This window comes from Hesperophylax consimilis, chromosome 13 (assembly GCF_061612785.1).
Source record: "Hesperophylax consimilis isolate HC1 chromosome 13, BYU_Hcon_1.0, whole genome shotgun sequence".
NCBI lineage: Eukaryota > Metazoa > Arthropoda > Insecta > Trichoptera > Limnephilidae > Hesperophylax > Hesperophylax consimilis.
In genome coordinates this window covers 24,222,882-24,232,294 of record NC_142848.1, presented here as the reverse complement: position 1 = coordinate 24,232,294, position 9,413 = coordinate 24,222,882, and positions in this window count along the sequence as shown.

Sequence of the window (9,413 nt, the reverse complement as noted above, 5' to 3'; positions counted from 1 at the left end):
AAGTTAATGTTCAAAATTTATTATTATCCAAGTACTGTGAAACAACCGGCCTATGATGCAATAATAACAGAACTTGAATTACTTTGAAATTTGACGAATTGTTCAAATTCTGTGAAACCCGTTTTAAATGTTCCTTAACATTTTGGCATCTTTGTAAACACATGAACTCAATGTGTTGAATAATAATAAGAAATTAATATTATATATAATTAAACACTTACATAGGATTCGAATTCGAGTTCGCGCACACAACATAACTAATTTTAACTACTAGGATTCGAGATACGCACAAACCAAAAGTTGAAGTATATAAATACTCAAGTATATAAATACTCAAGCCAAGTACACTCCCCACAGGGGAGTGTACTTGGCCCACTAATATTCCTCATATACATTAACGAATTATGTGACATTGAAATTGATGGTAAAATCGTGACCTTCGCGGACGATACCTACAGTTCTTCTGTGTCAAGCAGCCACATGGAAAGATTTATTCACAACAGCTGAAAAAAGTTTGTCAATTGTCATAAAATGGCTAAACAGAAATACTCTTACCGTTAACACAGTCAAAACAAAATACATCACACATAGTATAACACAAAGAGGTCAACCTCCTTCTAACTTGAACTTGTTTTTGCATGACTGTAAACAAACATCATCCTATTGCCTATGCGAACACATCGAAAGGGTAAAACAAATAAAATACCTAGGAGTTATTATTGATACACACTTACAATGGACTGAACACATTAATTTTATCACTAATAAACTAAAACGAGTCTTGCACCTAATAAAATCCATCAAAAACATTTTTCCACTAACAATACTCAGATCAATATATTTTGCACTGTGTCAATCCATTGCCACTTATGGAATATTAGCTTGGGGAAGCGCTACAAACATAACAATTGACCCAATTCAAAAAGTTCAGAAGGCAATAATAAAACTCATACTGCAAGTACCATTCTACACAGACTCAAACAAAATTTTCAAAACTCTAGACGTCATGTCAATAAGACAACTTTACGCCAAAACTGCTCTCCTACATCTCATCCATAATAATCTTCATATTACAAATCAACCAAAAGCCATAATAAAAACCAGGTCATCAACAAATAAAACACTGAACATTCCGATAACACACACCACACACGGACAAAGACACTTTCAATACTACGCAACCAAACTTTTTAACAGTATGCCCATTACTTTGAAACAACTAATGACTACAAATACATCTACAAACTTTCTCAAAAAACATATCGTAGCCTGGATAAAAAATCAAGATATTCACTTTATTCAAAAGATTATAATTCCAAACCAAACATAACCAAAATATGATAAATAAAATTAAATATTATACACGTTCTTTAAGAATTATCCAAAAATTACATACACGCACATATATATGTGTGTTTTCATGTTTCAATATGTCTGTGAAAAAAAAAAAAAAAAAAAAAACTTTCTACCACAACACATAAATACCTGTCACACTTAATCACAAACACGTAAACACCTCAGCACAGGTTCTCCTAGTGAGGTGTTCACGTAACATACAATATCAACCACACACAGTTTTACCTACATCAACCTATGTTCTTTATTTTTTATACCTTGTATCTTCCAGAATGCGACTATTACATATTGCTCAATAAAATTTAGCCTTCAGGAGGCCCGTTCCCATAGTTCGTATTTTCAAAGTTAATGTAGCTTCCCACATTTGCAGATTCGACTCTACAATAAAACAATTCTTTGGCCTGGTATTTTTATAAACATATTGCCTTGTTTGTATCATTTATGATTTAAGAATTGGTGACATTTTACTGCAAGCGGCGGCAGCTTTCAAATAGAGCTGTTCGCTTTCTATTTTATGGTGATCCCACCCCTGTCCCATAGTAATAAAAGCCCCAAATAAAGTTTCATCTCGCTTAAAATAATTCCTTTAAAATATTTGTATTGTTTAAGTCACGTTTGTATCATTAAGAATAGTTAAGTGCATTTTATTTTATGTTAAGAATGTTGTTTGCCAACGAGCGGGTGGAACATCTTTATTTTGGTAAAATGTCCTTCAGAATTTAGTTTAAATACAGATACCTCCCAGAAAAAGGACAGTATTAGAGTGTTGCTATAACTGGTAGGTACAGACGTACCTACGCAGTCAGTCGTGAGATAATTACTAGGTTTATGTAAACCTAGGGAAAACTGAAGAATAGAGGAAACTAGACCTTTATTTCTTTCAGTTTAAGTTTTAGCAGAGGAAAATAAGATCCTTTGCAATTATATTGTGAATTAATAAATTTATATGTCAAGAAGAAGAAGTGTTTTCCTGCATTCCATCTGACGGCGTGTTCTCGTACCACGATAGCAGAAACATACATATTTTTCTGTACTACAATATAAACCACTGTAAAAAATTGTAAAATGTGTATTCAAGAATAGACATAAATAAATAAAAAAATAAATAAATAAATAAAACTTATGTATGTGATTCATTTTGTTATTTTTTGAAGTGAAACTTCTTTACGCGCGTTATGCATTTTCGAAGACCGGAGTAAAACCAACTCTGACCGTCACGAAAAACCGTGATCATTTCGCTATAGGAGCCTAGCTAATATTATATACCTAGTTTAGGTCGCTCTCCAAACTCAGCTTCGCGGTCTAGAGGCAGAGCGCCCGACTGTCGTCGTGAAAAACCGAGGTTCGATCCCCGCTTTAACTATTTTTTTTTCTTTTTGTGATTTTTTTAATACGAGGAAAAGTGATAAAATGCTCTCGTGCTGCGACTTTTAGATATTTTGACTATATGATATTTTGGTCGAAATATAGCTTACAAATCGAGCCGGTAGAGTCGTTCGGTATTTTGATTAATTATTTTTTATTTTGAATCATTAAAATTACTAATCAAGGCCGATAACGCGACTAATTACCCTCGCAGACGTGCGTGACAAGTTTTTTTAGTAAAAAACACAGCTGTAAGTGAGTTTTTCAAAATTTAGAAATGTTTTTCAAATTCAGACTCCATACGGGTATGAGACAGTTAAAACACGATAGATCTTTTCCAAAACGGACAAATATACGGAAATATTTTGAAAAACGACAGATATGACTTCACACTGCCGATATATCTTCGATTCGACCCTATATAAAGAGTTAACGAGACGTTATGTGATATTATTCATTTGCCTTGTTTGAAAACGAAAATTTGCGCAGGACAAGTCAATTGAGGAGTACACGTTGTATACGCGGTTCTCGTCGCGCGAGATACCTCTCCTCGCAGTCTAGAGGCAGAGCGTTCGACACTCGTTATGCAGGACCCGGGTTCGAATCCCATATTTTTATAACTTTTATTTTTTTTATCACATGCTACTTATAAATATGTCAATTAATAGACAGAAAAAAGAGAGAATGAAATGAAAAGAGAGAGAGAAGAATACTAAAAGTTTCACTTCCGTCGTGCGTAGGCTTGCCAAACACTGTATTTTTTAAAATATTTATTCTCAAAAGATAATGTTACATAATTTACAGAAAATATAGTAATTATTTCATCTAATTTTAAAACATGTACCGCCATAATAAAGCTAGGCTTGTGTATATGGGGGATGTGTCATTTTGTTTGTTATTTTTTAAGTAATATGCCAAAGTATTCAGTTTATATTTTTGGTGTATTTTTTAAAGTTAAATTTAAAATCTTTGTTGTTATTTATATTTCGGATACTTTCTGGCGTTATAATAAATAAAATAAATAAATAGATTAAAAATTAAAATTAAAATGAGAACATAAAATTGTGGGAGCAAGTATCTTTCTCCAATAGTCTTCAATGCTCGATCCTGAAGTCAGACGGGATTCTATGATGAGAATAAATATCTTGGAGTAATTTTTTCAATTCACCGCCATTTACAGCTATATAAAGAACCAGGATTGCAGGACTGAGGAGAAGGATAAACCATTCCCGAAATATTCTCATCATAGAATCCCGTCTGACTTCAGGATCGAGCATCGAAGACCATTGGAGAAAGATACTTGCTCCCACAATTTTAGATCCGATCATAGACATATGAATATTAGTAGACCTGCCCTAAGTGATTAAAAGCGTATTATCCCCACTCCCCATACCGGTTCCATTGGAGCCGGCTGTGCTCGCGTATGGCCTCAAGTGAAATTTGAAAACGTGACGTCATCATTCTTGTGCGAACTATGGTCGAGGCATCATCGGTTCATTTTACGAAATAACACGGCAAAATGTTGACTTGTGATATGAAAACTTGTAAAAATAGATGTGAAAAAGAGAATAAACCCAACTGTCGTATTACATTCCATATATAAGCATTATTTTACTTTATTTTAAGCATATTCACATCGTATAATATGAATCAGTTGTTACTATCACATCGAGAAACGTCTGGACGCGAAACACAAAGCTGGTTGGTTGCTGGGAAGTAAATTATGAACATTTATAAAAGTGTCTTAACTAAATACTTAAACGAAATATTCGACTCTGAAAATATAACCGAATTTTTTTGCCGAATTTGGACTTCGCAAATTTGTTCATAACGTGGCGAGTAATTTGCGCTCCCATGTAAAAATGTCTATTCACTCAAAAGCAGATTTTACTTTTAAGAAGTAAATGGTGATATTATAATGCGAGATGCCTATTTACTGTCAGATTGATTTATTGACGAATCACAGTCAGTCTTACGCCCTTCGTTCTTCAACAGTTGATTTTACCCCTCGCCATTATCTTCTCGTCTATTAATTCCTATGTCTGTGGATCCGATGGATTCCTGTGTTTCTTTGCTTTGATCTCATTTTAAGTTTAATTTTTAATCTATTTTCTTTTATCTTTTTAGTTTCATATCTACCATTATTTATAAAATACCTACGATGTAAATATTATATGTACTTATATACATATACTCTCTATGGGATGTGTGGGATTGCACTCACCTCCCCACATCCTGGTATAAAGAATTATTATTATATTATTATTGATTGACAGAAAGCAAAGTATGTCATTCTGAGTAATTCTTGATTTAATATATACAGGGTGTCCGGGGTCAAAGTGCAGTATCTTCGGGAGGTGATTCTACATGATGGTAGGAGTAAAAAATATGAACAACTTTTTCCGAAATTCCAACTATTTGCCAGTGACGCGTAAACCGAGAGTTCGAAATCGTCTGTTTTATGATGATTTAAACCAAATTCGAAGAACAAAGAGAACTGCACTAAAATAATATAACGAATTTAACGTAAAAATATTAATAACTTTTTTTTTTATTTATTAAAGAAAAAGTACATGTAAGTAATAAGGTTTACAATTTACAATGACAATATTTAATACTACTCTTCCAGAGAAGCATCCGCTTGTGGTTGGAAGAGGAGTGTACATTATGTTATTGTAGATATACATATAGAATCAAGAGAAGTAGGAAAAAAATATTGTAAGTAAAATGTACTAATAGTAGCTATAATATATAAATAAAAACATGGTGCTATTAGTTTCTGGGATAAAGACAATTATTATTATAATTTTTTACTATATTTGGAGAAGAAGTTGCTTCTTAAATAGAATATTTACTATTCATTTTTTTGATAATTTATATTTTTTTCAAAATGCTCAAAGCTTGGCTTTTGTCGATTATGATTCTGATTTCCTCAGGAAGTTGATTGAAAAAGGTTCTTCCTTGGTATGTATAGTAATTTTGTGCAAAGGAAGTGTTTACTTTTGGACATGGGAAAATGTATTTAAGTCGAGTGTGGGTTTTCAGTTAGAAATTGGTACTTTTATTTTTCTTTTATGATTTGAATTAATGAATTTTTAATGTACAGATCTTTAAAATGAGGTACTTGAAATTCTTCGAATAAGCGGTCTGTTGGGTAGTACGAAGGTTTTTTTAATATGATTTTAATAATTATTCTCTGCACGACTTCTATTGGAAGGAGGTTAGTTTTATATGCGGATCCCCAACTAATGATGGCATATTGTAAAGTTGATTGAACCAAAGGATAGTATATTAAATATAGGTTTTTTATCTACAAAAAATTCTGATTCTTAAGAATATATATATATATATAAGTTTTCTAATCTTTTTTACAACTTGACATATTTGGTCTTTCCATTTCAGATTTTTATCTATAATTATTCCGAGATATTTGATTGTGTTTGTTGTTTTTAATATTGAGCAGTTTGTGATACAATAATTTACGTGTGTTTTGGAATTGTCATGTATGATAATGTAAAAGTGTTTAGGGGTGTCCTTTGATTGTATTGTAAATGGAATGTCAAATGTTTTATCGCTATTTAGTGACAGTAAATTCATGTCGAAGAAATTCTTAAGAGTGTTTATGTCTTCTGCGGCTTTTAGCGTTACTTTTTCCCAGGTCTTTTCCTTTATTATTAGTACTGTATCGTCGGCATATGAAGTAATATGTCCATGTAATGGTTGAAAGAAAATATCGTTAACGTATATTGTAAAAAGAATTGGTCCAAGCACCGTACCTTGCGGGATTCCAAAGTCTGATATTTGTTTATCACTATTAACCTGATTAATTTTTACGACTTGTGGGCGATTTTTTAAATAGTTGGTAATCCATTTAATCTCATTTTCTTTTATACCTATATTTTCTAATTTTCTCAGTAGAATTTCGTGGGATATGCTATAAAAAGCTTTTCTGAGATCAATAAAAATACCTGCACATTTTTCACCATTATCTAATGATTCGTAAATGTGTGAAGTTACATTAGCAATAGCATCTTGTGTGCTGAGTGATTTTATAAAACCAAAGTGGTTTATGTGTAGGTACGATTTTATTAAACACTTAACTAATGTCTTCGCTTTTTTACTAATTTAACAGATTTTCAAAATGTTCACCTTCAGCTTGCATGCAAGTATGTAAACGTAAAGTGATATTATTTACAACTCGTGCGTTGTTGCGTATTTCATTAAAGTAATCACCTTTCAGAAGAATTACGTAACTGGCGGCCTTCAGGCCCTCTAACCCACTATCGAGTTATATGTATAGTGAGTACATGTGAGGTATTTGTTTATAATATTTATTTAAAGTAAACAAATCACAGCTGTTCTGTTACCAGCTGTAAAGCGCGGGAAGGGAGGGTGGCGGGTTTTGGTTCTAGGATCGGCCGGTCGATTTCAAATGATCCAAAAGCAACAATAATGCAGTACGCACACGCCGGCGCAATTTTTCGTTTGTAGCTGAAAAGAACATCTAAAAGTTGAAATTTCAAAAAAAGTTATTTTATTACTTATTCTACCATTATGTAGAATCACCTCCCGAAGTTACTGCATTTTCACCCCAAACACACTGTATGTCTTATCTAAAGATGTATTTTAGTTTCCTCACTCTGTCTGAGTATGTTTATGTGTGTGGACTATTTTAGGCATTGGTCTACTGTAATGCCTAGGTATTTATTTCAGTTTTGCTCTCTACTACTAAACACAAGTTATTGCAGTTATGTTATGTGCTATATGGTATATAATAAGTTTAATTCGAATTTAGTGTCAATAAATTTATATCAAACCATTTTGACTATGTTGTTGACTTCCATCCAAATATTAGCTTTTATTAGCAGTACTGTTTCGTCTGCGTATGAAATAATTTTGCCATATTTAGAGACATTAAATATATCGTTTATGTATATGATAAATAGCAAAAGGCCTATAACTGTAATGTATATGTACATTTAGATTATGATGACTTGCCAAAACTTTTCAAATTACAAGACCATGAAGGATGCATGGAAGATACTGATGCTCTATACTGCTTGGTGGATATTGAATTGAGCTCAGATAAGCCCACTAAAGTCTGGAATAGAATAAAGGTGAATGCATTATAACAACTTGGATTGGAATCAAAACACTTTTGCAACAAACCATTATCTAAGTTAGGGTGATTCAAACTCCATCACATTTAATGACTAGATAAATAGACAATAAGCTCCATTATGAATTTTTGACATTCCATCACAGTTTCAGTTTTTGATCAAATTGGGATTTATTTTAATTTTATTTATTTATTGTTTATTGTAAGAAACAGTAATTCCAGTAACATTTCACAACATTTATAATTAATAAAATACAGTACATTAATCAAATACATACATGTAAAAATTACATCAGTTGCGAAGCAGCCTTGTGTTAAAAAAATACTTTTTCTAATTTTGAATTCACCGAGGTTCGATTGAAAAATATCAATCTCCGAAGAAAGGTGCTTTAATAGTGTAGTCATTCTCCCCAGAGGTATGATCATTGGTAGGTTGGTCCTGCCTCATGGAAAAATAAAAAGCCTGTGCTGCCTAGCTCTGGTGGAGTTAACGGGGACATAAAACATTACATGTTCCAGAACATCAGGATTACAAATGTGTCAATTGAGCAGCTTATGTGCCACTAAGACCATTGCAATTTTTCTCCTGACGTCTAGAGTGTAAACCAGAGGTTCCCAAACTTTTTTACCCCGTAGACCACTTGCCAAATATTTTTTTTTCGGTGGACCACCTGCCTGTCGAATATTGAATTTTTCTAAAACTATTAACGTCCCATGTGATAATCATTTATTTTTTTCGTAAAAAGATTCCCTTCCCTTGCCTGCCCAACAACCGGGTGGCGATATAGTTCCTCTGTTTTTGAATTGTGCAGACAGGGGCGCCCTTGTGAGGTATCACACCAAATGAAAATGGAGCTGGATAAGCAACCGGAATTTCTTTCTTTCTAGCCCTACAGAACTGCCCCTTAAGTTCTTTATTAGCGCTTATTCCGATCAGTCTTCTTGTCATATGATATCCAATTCTTCAACATTCCATTTCCATAGTTAAAATGTCCTCAAACTTACTTTTGAAGTCCGTGTGAAGTACATCTAAATTTTGAACGTCATTATTATCCTGGACGTTTTTCAAAAACAAGGGGAACTAGGAAAATTCGCGGCTTCCAATGTGCAATGTTTTGGTTCAATATATTAATTCTGAAGAGAAAAGGAAGACTCTATTTATATACCTCAATAAACAATTTTACGATATATAAACATACAAATATAAAAAAGTATGTAATTTCTCAGTCTATTATTAGTATTACGTAAACTGTGTTATTTGTGTTAGGTGTATTGTGTCATTTACGGAACTCCTAAATATTGAGTTGAGGTAAATGGGCGTCCGCTCGTACGTACCCCCATTTGAATCTCGTGGACCCCCAAATTTTTTTAAAAAGCCGATATCGACCCCTGGGGGTCCATATAGACCACTTTGGGAACCTCCGGTCTAGACGATCTAGTCCTAGCATTCCGGCAAGAATGTCAGACGGTAATTACTCAAACCCTGGCATGTAAATCAGCTTTCAAGCATAACGGTCATGTTATTATGCTTATTAGCTAATCAAAAGCTGAAAGGGGTTGAGAATTGGCGTTT